Consider the following 10,662-nt stretch of genomic DNA (forward strand, 5'->3'; position numbering starts at 1 on the left):
ATTTCATGCTTGCATCACTTATCATAGGTGCTATGTAGTATTCTATTGTATATACGTACATTTTCATGATCCATTAATCTATTATTGGACATATGTGGATTCCATCTCTTACATATTGTGCTGAGTGCTGCAAAAACAGTGTTCTGAATATACATACATACATACATACATACATACATACATACATACATACATACATACGTATATATATTCTTTCAAATGCTTTTATTTGGCCATGGGGATAGATTCCTGAAAGTAGAATTGCTGGGTTAAATTGCAGCTCTATTCTGAATTTGCCAGAACTTGCCATAGGATTGAAACAGACTGCATTTCCAGCAGCAGTGGATGAAAGTTCCTTTTTCAGCACCATTGCTGCCAATAGTTTGTTGCCAGTATTTTTTGATATATGCCATCATCAATGGTGTAAGATGATACCTCATTGTCATATTGATTTGTATTTCCTTATAGATAAGAGATACATATTTTCATGTTACCCAACTATAAATGTGTCTGTTCACTTCCTCTCCTGACTTTTGATGCTTTTTTACATTCTAGGGCTTAATATTTGTGACTATTTATGTACCCTAGATATCAATCTGCTATATGTTGTGATGAGTGAAAATATTTTCTTCCATTCAGTAAGCTGCCTTTCATTTTAGCTTGCTTCTTGTGCCATAGAGAAATCTTATTGTTCGATATAGTCTCATTTAGTTCACATTTGATTCAGTAGTCTTTGATATTGGCATTATGTCTTTAAAGACGCCATTGAGGTCAAAATATTGGAGTGTTTTGAAATCTATGATTCCTCAAAGAATTTATATTTTTAAATATGCTATTAAGACCTTTGATCTAATTTGAGTTGTCCTTTTTTGAGATATGAGTGTGAGATATATATCCACATTTAATTTCTTATAAATGGTTATCCAAATGCTCCAACACTAATTGTTTGAAGAGGCTATCAATATTTCATTTTATATTCTTGGATCCTTCTTCAAATTTTAGTAGAACATAGACGTGGGATTTATCATTTTATATACTATTCTGACAAATTGGTCAGAGAGTTTGTTCCAATATCATGCTGTTTTGATCACTATGACTTTGTAGTACAGCTTCAAATAGGTAATGATATGTTTCCTATTCAGTGTAGTTTTGGCTCTCCTGGATCTTTTATAATCTGCCAAAAACTTCATAAGTCACTGTTCTATATCTTGGAAGAATGTTTTCTGAATTTGGATAGGTCTTGCTGTGATATAGTATTTTATGTAAGGTGGTCATTCTGATAATGTTGATTCTTTTGACCCATGACTCTGTTTAGTGGATAAATTTAGTAGTGAGACTGGCATTTGAAATCTTTCAATACTATCATGTTTCCATTCATGTAGCTCTCTAAGTTTGTGTGCAAAACCTTACAATCAATGCTGATCCAACATTTGGTGAATATATGTTGACTAGATTTAGTTCTTTTTGGCCTATTGTTTCCTGATAAATAGAGTCTTCTCTTATTATTAAATAATTTCTTGAGGTTGAATGAAATTTGATCTGATGTAAATATGGCATTTCCACCTTTTTTCCAGAAGTTTGTATAATTGTTTTCCACTCTTCTATTCTCAGCCTGTGTCTCTCCTGAGATTTAGATGCATTTCCTATGAGCAGCAAATGATTGGTTTTTATTTCCTTATTCAAAATTCAGGGCCTGGGAGATAGCACAGCGGCGTTTGCCTTGCAAGCAGCCGATCCAGGACCAAAGGTGGTTGGTTCGAATCCCGGTGTCCCATATGGTCCCCCGTGCCTGCCAGGAGCTATTTCTGAGCAGACAGCCAGGAGTAAACCCTGAGCACTGCGGGGTGTGGCCCAAAAAACAAAAACAAAAACAAAAATTCTACTATGTGCTTGGGATGGAAGAGTTTAGTCAATGACATTCAAGGAAACTACAAGCAGAAAGGGATGCCATTCCGTTATACTGTGTAAAGAAAGCCTTTACTGCTACAATATATTAGATGGTTTATATAAGGAATCGTTCAGTAGTATACCTAGAGTTGGTTTGATTTACATGAATGTTGCCCGTTCATTTTTGTTTGATAATTTTTTTTATCCCTCACTCCCATAATTGAGGTTTTCTGGGTATTAGACTCTACATTAAAACTTTCATTTAGGGGCTGAAGCAGTGCCTTGCACATGCTAACCTAGGATGTACTGCTGTTCAATCCCCTGGCATACCATATGGTCCCCCAAACCAGGAGTAATTTCTGAGCGCATAGCCAAGAGTAACACCTGAGTGTCACTGGTATGGCTCAAAACCAAAAAACAAACAAACAAACAAAAACAAAAAACCCTTCTTTCATTAATGTGAATATTCTGTTTTTTTTTCTGCCTGTAAAATTCTATATAGATGATCTGATGTATCATGTTCTTTCTTTCACACTTAAGTTTATTCCTCTCCCTTACTGCTTTATGTGTCTCTTAAAACTCTTAAACTCTTCTGTTTTTGCTATTTTAATTACTATATGTCTTGATGTTTTTCAGTTTGAGTCTATTTTTTTGGTTCTCTTTTGGCCTCATGAATTTATAAAGCTGCCTTTTTACAGAGTCTGAGTAAATTTTCTACTATCATCTCTCCAACTACTTGTTCTTCCCCATCCCTTTTTAAATCTTCTTGTATTCCTATAATTTGGAAATGGTACTATCCCCATAATTTCTCTTCATCTTTATTCTATAAATACTGACATTCTCTTCCATTATTTTGTCTGCTTTCATTTCTGACGTATTTACCAATGCTGGCTTGTAATTTGTAATTCATCAATAAATTTCTCTCCCATGTGATTCTGCTATTAAGGTTTGCTAGAATGTTCTATTCCTTCCTTCCATTCTATTGGTTTTTATTTCCTTATTCAAAATTCTACTATGTGCTTGGGATGGAAGAGTTTAGTTCTATTCCCTTCACTTCCATTCGTATAGATTCTTTGATCTTCTGAAGCAGTACTTTGAGTTGGTTAAAGTTTTTATCTATTGATTAATTTTCATGGCTACTGCTTTCTTGATTTCTATTGCCAATGCATAGTGTTCCTTTTAGGTTCTTCAAATTTTCAAGAACAAAAACCAAGTTCACAATCTATAAAAATTCCCTTAAAATTGGGCCAGAGCAATGCTGCAGGAAGAGGGGCTTTGCCTTGCATGCAGCTAACCTAGGATGAAAGTCAGTTTGATTCCCCAGAGTCCATATGGTCCCCCAAGCCAAGAGAGATTTCTGAGTACATAGCCATGAATAACCCCTGAGTGTCACTGGGAGTGGCCCTAACCCCCCAAAGTAAATTCTTAAAATCTTTAACTCAAAATAAGTCTTCTAATTGCTTGGCAGATGAACTAATAAAATTGTTTATTGCAAAAATTTACTTAAATTTAAATAATCATTATGGAAAAATACAGACTCAAAAGACATACTATAATAATTATAATGAAATATATGAGAAAATTATTTTAGAAATTCTTGTATAATGTAGACCAGAGAGGAAAGATTTTTAGAAAAATATTATATACTGTGGTGCTATGAAGCACCATGTTTCAGGAAATGTTTATAAAGTGGCAGTATGAAGATGAATAGCAAATAATTACTTTGAAAGCACATGTTTCAAAAATTCTTGTTATCTTCATATATTTACATTACAATATTCTTAACCATATTGTGAAAAACTATCCTAGCATATAACACTTTTGATTATAGACTTAATGAAGTTTTGTTAGTTAATTATAATTATATGAATTACAAGCTTAACCTTACTTAAAATAAAATAACTATTATGATATGTTTAATATGTAATAATATAATTATGCCATAAATTATCTTTAAGAAATTTGAGCAACCTGAATATATAAAAAGAGAGTGAGAAAAATGGTAAACTGCAGATTGCTTTATAATATATTTGGGTAGGTTAACTTCACCAGAATGGTTCCCTGAGTTCGTTTTCAGGAAGAAATATAGAGTATGCAAGGTGTGTCCTTCGTGAAAATTGTACTGCCAGAATCTAGCAGGCTTTAGTGTTATCTGAGCATTAGAGCTATTCAGTAAAACCTCTTACTGAACAAGTTTTGAATAGGCCTGGATGATACCCTAGAATCGATAGCCATCAATAATAATGTGTCACTGTGCACACTTATTGAGGAGGCCTGCTTGATGGTTTCAGGATTGCACAGTCATAACTTTCTTATTGTAGGTCTGTGTTCAGAAGAGACTGGATCTCATTCACAGAACTATTTCCTAGGACTAAATGATAGCACAGTGGTAGTTTGAGTTTTGATTTTTATCTACTTTTCCTGAGACTACAAGATTTGTTTTTAAGAACTGATTGCATATAAAATATATTTTAAAGATTGTAACATAATCCATATATGTAGATTCATATAGCTGAGATTTTTCTCTCCATGTATACATAAAATATAAATTGGTACTAATAAAGGAAAGAAAAAGGCAAAAATATTATGATATAATGATTTTTTGTAAAAATCTATGGACTGCCGGCCTCCCTGCGACTGGGGTTCCCTTGCCCCCGGGAAGGTAAGGAAGTCCCTCCCGCCCCGACCGAGCGAACACCGGCCTCCCTGCGGCTGGGGTTCCCTTGCCCTGGAAAGGTAAGGAAGTCCCTCCCGCCCGCCCCGACCGCACAAACGCCGGCCTCCCTGCGACTGGGGTTCCCTTGCCCCCGGGAAGGTAAGGAAGTCCCTACCGCCCGCCCCGACCGAGCGAACGCCGGCCTCCCTGCGGCTGGGGTTCCCTTGCCCTGGGAAGGTAAGGAAGTCCCTCCAGCCCGCCCTGACAGTGCGAACGCCTGCCTTCCTCCGGCTGGGGTTCCCTTGCCCCGGGAAAGTAAGGAAGTCCCTCCCACCCGCCCCGATCGCGCGACCGGCTGCCAGCCTCCTGCTGGGGTTCCCTTGCCCTGGGAAAGTAAGGAAGTCCCTTCCGCCCACCCCGACCCTGCGACCGGCTGCCTTCCTCCTGCTGGGGCTGCCTTGCCCCCGGGAAGGTAAGGAAGTCCCTCCCGCCTTCCCCGACCGTGCGAACGACTCCCTTCCTCCTGCGGGGGTTCCCTTGCCCCAGGGAAGGTAAGAAAATCCCACCCACCCGCCCCGACCGTGGGACCGGCTGTCTGCCTCCTGCTGGGGTTCCCTTGCTCCCGGGAGGGTAAGGAAGTCTCTCCCGCCCGCCCCGACCGTGCGACCGGCTGCCTTCCTCCTGCTGGGGGTCCTTTGCCCACAGGAAGGTAGGGAAGTTCTGCTCACCCACGCGGACAGCGTGAACGTGCCCGCCCCCCGTCGGGTATTTCCTGCCTCCCAGAAATAGCTGACAACAATAGGGCAAAGCAACGAATCAGGCCACAAAAAGAGCACAAGAGGAGCCAAACCGGGGCAAGCCCACCCAACAGTACCACTAGATCCACCCTCAGGGAGGGGACCCATTCCCACACCACAGGGGATCAAAACAGACTGAAATTGGAAGAAACAGCTCTCCAAAGCACACCAATAAACACAAGGAAATATGGGTAAATCAAAGAGAACCCTAAGATCTGAAGATACGGAGACAAACCCTAACAAATTTCCAAGTCCGCCAAAACGCACAGATTTGTGGGAAAGTGACCTAAAAGCAGCAATGAGGAAGGAAACACAAGAACTAATAAAAGAAATGAGAGAAACTTTAGCTACTGAGTATAAGATATCTATGGAGGAACGAATCACCCAAATTAAAGAAGAAATGTTAAAGAGTATGAGAGAGTTCATTCAAAAAGAAGTGAAGGAATTAACAGACAAAGTAACAAGCCTTACTAGCAGAAACACAGAGTTGGAGAAACACATCGAAGAACTCGAAGGAAAACTGCAAACAAAAAATGACCAAGAAACCAACAAAGAAATAAAAGGCAAAACACTGGAAGGAAAAGTCCAGTACCTAATGAACAAGGACAAAAGAAACAATCTAAGAATCGTGGGTATACCAGAAGGGGAGGAAATAGGGAAAGGGGAAGAACAAGTAGTCAGAGAGATAATAGCAGAGAACTTCCCCACCCTTTGGAATGAAACTTCAGGGCAATTCCAGGAAATCAAGAGAGTTCCTAGTAAGATAGATCCTAATAAACCTACACCAAGACATATAGTAATCCAAATGGCAAAAAACAAAGAGAAAGAGGAACTTCTTAAGGCAATAAGAGAGAAAAAAAATCTCAAGTACAAAGGTAGGGACATAAGAATCAAACCAGATCTCCCAATCGAAATAATTCAAGCAAGGAGACAGTGGAATGACATATTTAAACGACTGAATGAAAGAAACTTCCAACCTAGAGTCCAATACCCGGCAAAATTATCATTCATATGGGAGAACAGACTGAAAACATTTTCAAACAAGACCGAACTAGAGCTATTTGTACAAACAAAGCCGATCCTAAACGACCTACTCAGAGATGAACTACACAATCCAAACCCCCGATTGTAACAAAAGCCACCCTACACAACACAACTGCACAACAGTCCTCTCTCTCAATAATCTCCCTAAATGTTAATGGACTAAACTCTCCAATTAAAAGACACATAGTAGAGAACTGGATTAGGAAAAATAAACCGGACTTCTGTTGCCTACAAGAAACACACCTACAGCTACAGGACAAGCATAGGCTTAGAATCAAAGGATGGAAACTAATTATTCAGGCCAATGGAAAACAAAAAAGAGCAGGGACAGCCATTCTTATATCAGACCAAATTACATTCAACCTCAAGAAAGTGGTCAGAGATAAAGAGGGTCACTACATACTGATCAGGGGAACATTAGATCAAGAAACACTAACCCTGGTCAATATCTATGCACCCAATGTAGAGTCAGCAAAATATGTGAGGCAACTGCTCGTAAACCTGGAGAAACACATGAAGGGAAATGTGATAGTAGTAGGGGACCTCAATACTCCACTATCACCACTGGACAGATCCACCAAACAGAAAAATAGCAAAGAAATAAGAGCTCTAAATGAAAAATTAGAAGATTTGGGGCTAATAGACTTATATAGAGCCCTCCATCCCCAGAAAGCAGAATACACATTCTTCTCGAGCCCACATGGAACCTTCTCCAGAATAGACCATGTCTTGGGATACAAAACCAACCTATATAAGACCACAAAGGTAAGGATCATTAGAAGTACCCTTTCAGATCACTATGCAACAGAACTCAAAATCGATGTCAAGAAGAAAAAATGGAGAAAAACCAATACCTGGAGATTAAACAACATGCTGCTCAACAACAGCTGGATCAAAGAACAACTCAAGGAAGAAATAAAAAGATTCCTTGAGACAAATGACAATGAAGAGACAACATGTCAAAATTTATGGGACACAGCAAAAGCAGTAATTAGGGGGAAACTCATAGCGATACAGGCCTATGTCAAGAAACAAGAAAATAACAAAACCAACAGTTTAAAAGATCACCTCAAAGAATTGGAACAACAGCAACAGAGAAATCCAACCACAACCAGAAGGCAAGAAATAATAAAAACCAGAGCAGAAATAAACAACATAGAAACTAAAAAAACAATACAAAAAATCAATGAAACCAGGAGTTGGTTTTTCGAAAAAATAAACAAGATAGACAAACCACTGGCAAAACTCACCAAAAAGAAGAGGGAAAACACCCAAATCAGTAGGATCACAAATGAAAGGGGAGAGATTACAACAGAACCTCAAGAAATACAACATATCATAAGATCATATTATGAACAACTATACTCAGCTAAGATAGAGAACCCAGAAGAAATTGACAGATTCTTGGACAAACACCCTCTTCCAAGACTGGAAAAGGAAGAACTAGAAAGCCTAAACAGACCAATCACCTCAGAGGAAATTGAAGATGTAATTAAAAAACTCCCTAAGAACAAAAGCCCAGGCCCAGATGGATTTACAGGTGAATTCTACCAAACATTCCGGGAAGATTTACTACCACTTTTCCATAGGCTCTTCCAAGCCATAGAAAAAACAGGAATCCTCCCTAACTCCTTCTATGAGGCAAATATCACACTCATTCCCAAAGATGGCAAAGATACCACCAAGAAAGAAAACTACAGACCAATCTCACTAATGAACATAGATGCAAAGATACTCAACAAAATATTAGCAAACCGAATCCAGCACTTCATCAAAAAGATCATACATCATGACCAAGTGGGATTTATACCAGGAATGCAAGGTTGGTTCAACATACGCAAATCAATCAACATTATACATCACATCAACAACAAGAAAAACAAAAACCACATGATCATATCAATCGATGCAGAGAAGGCATTTGACAAGATCCAACACCCTTTCATGTTAACGACACTCAGCAAAATAGGGTTAGAAGGAACCTTCCTCAAGATAGTCACAGCTATCTATGAAAAGCCTACAGCCAACATTATACTTAATGGCGAGAAACTAGAAGCATTTCCATTAAGGTCAGGAACTAGACAAGGCTGTCCACTCTCTCCACTCTTATTCAATATAACCCTAGAAGTCCTAGCAATAGCAATCCGACAAGAGAAGGGAATCAAAGGAATCCAAATTGGGAAAGAGGAACACAAGCTATCTCTATTTGCAGATGATATGATGATATACATCGAAAATCCTAAAGAGTCCACAGTAAAACTCCTAGAAACAATTAACCAATACAGCAAAGTGGCTGGATACAAAGTCAATACACAAAAGACAGTAGCATTTCTATATACAAACAACGAAATCGAGGAGAGAGAGATTAAAAACACAATACCATTTAAAATAGTATCAAAAAATATCAGGTACCTAGGAATCAACCTTACAAGGGAAGTGAAAGACCTATACCAGGGAAACTTCAAAATGCTTCAGAAAGAAATTGAAGACGATCTAAAGAATTGGAAAAACATCCCATGCTCATGGATAGGTAGAATTAACATAGTCAAAATGACTATCCTACCCAAACTACTATATAGATTTAATGCAATCCCTATCCAAATCCAGACACCATTCTTTAAAGAAATAGAACAATCAATCATAAAATTTATCTGGAACCACAAAAGACCCAGGATAGCCAAAAACATACTGAAAAACAAAAAGCTGGGAGGCATCTCCTTACCTAACTTGAAACTATACTATAAAGCCATAGTAGTCAAAACAGCATGGTACTGGAACAGAGACAGGACTTCAGACCAGTGGGTCAGAACAGAATTCCCAGACATAAACCCCAAGATATACAGCCAACTAATATTTGATAAAAGAGGTAAGAACCTGAAATGGAACAAAGGAAGTCTATTCAACAAATGGTGTTGGTACAACTGGAAAACCACATGTACGAAAGTGAAGATTGACCCATACCTCACCCCTTATACAAAAGTTAACTCAAAATGGATCAAAGACCTTGAAATCAGACCTGAATCTATAAAGTTTATCGAGAATAAAATAGGTAGAACACTCGAAGACCTATACATCAAAAAGGTCTTTGAGAATGGAGCACCAATGGCAAGAACATTAACATCAAATATAAACAAATGGGACTACATTAAACTTAAAAGCTTCTGCATGGCAAAAGAAACCCTACTTAATGCAAGAAGACAGTTAACAGAATGGGAAAAAATCTTTTCACTCGACATATCAGATAAAGGGCTGATATCTAGAACATACAAAGCACTCAGAAAGCTGAGCCCCCCAAAACCAAATAAAGCCATAAAAAAATGGGGAGATGAAATGAATAGACACTTCTCTGAGGAAGACAGAAGGATGGCCAACAAACACATGAAAACATGCTCACCTTCACTCATCATCAGGGAGATCCAAATCAAGACAACAATGAGATACCACCTTACACCAGTGAGGATGGCTCACATCAAAAATAATGGAAACAACCTTTGTTGGCGGGGATGCGGTATGAAAGGAACTCTCATCCACTGCTGGTGGGAATGCCCCCTAGTCCAACACCTATGGAGGAAAGTCTGGAGAGTGCTCAAAGAACTCAGAATTGAGCTGCCATTTGACCCAGCAATTGCTCTCCTAGGCATATATCCACAAGATGGAAGGACATTCATTCCAAAATACGTATGCACCCCACTATTTATTGCAGCACTCAGTATAATAGCCAAATCTTGGAACCAACCTAGATGTCCAACAACGGATGAATGGATCATCAAGATGTGGTACATATACACAATGGAATATTACATGGCAGTTAGAAATGATACAATCACAGACTTTGCAGCAACATGGATGGACCTAGATCATGTTATGTTAAACGAAGTAAGTCAGAAGACAAAAGAAAAACACAGAATGGTAGCACTATTCTGAAACACCTAGAACATATATTTTACACACAACTAATACCTAACAATCATACAACAGGGTTTAACAGGGTAGAAACTCTGAACACTGTAATAGTCAACATATACGTGGGAGCAGTGTCCAAAATACATGAAAAAGGAACAACGCAAACTCTTGACGGCTCATTATACCACAAAGAAAACAGCAACAACAAAAACAGCAACATAGAGAGAACAGGTACGTAATCAGACCCCCACAACAAAAGCTCACAATAATCCCTTAGAGATCATAAACAGGAACACAAGTATAGAACACCACAGGAAATCACGGACTGCAATGGCAATATACCATAACACTATGTTTTAATTCCTTTACCTTGCT

The sequence above is a fragment of the Suncus etruscus genome, chromosome 16, assembly GCF_024139225.1.
Source record: "Suncus etruscus isolate mSunEtr1 chromosome 16, mSunEtr1.pri.cur, whole genome shotgun sequence".
In the NCBI taxonomy this organism is placed as follows: domain Eukaryota; kingdom Metazoa; phylum Chordata; class Mammalia; order Eulipotyphla; family Soricidae; genus Suncus; species Suncus etruscus.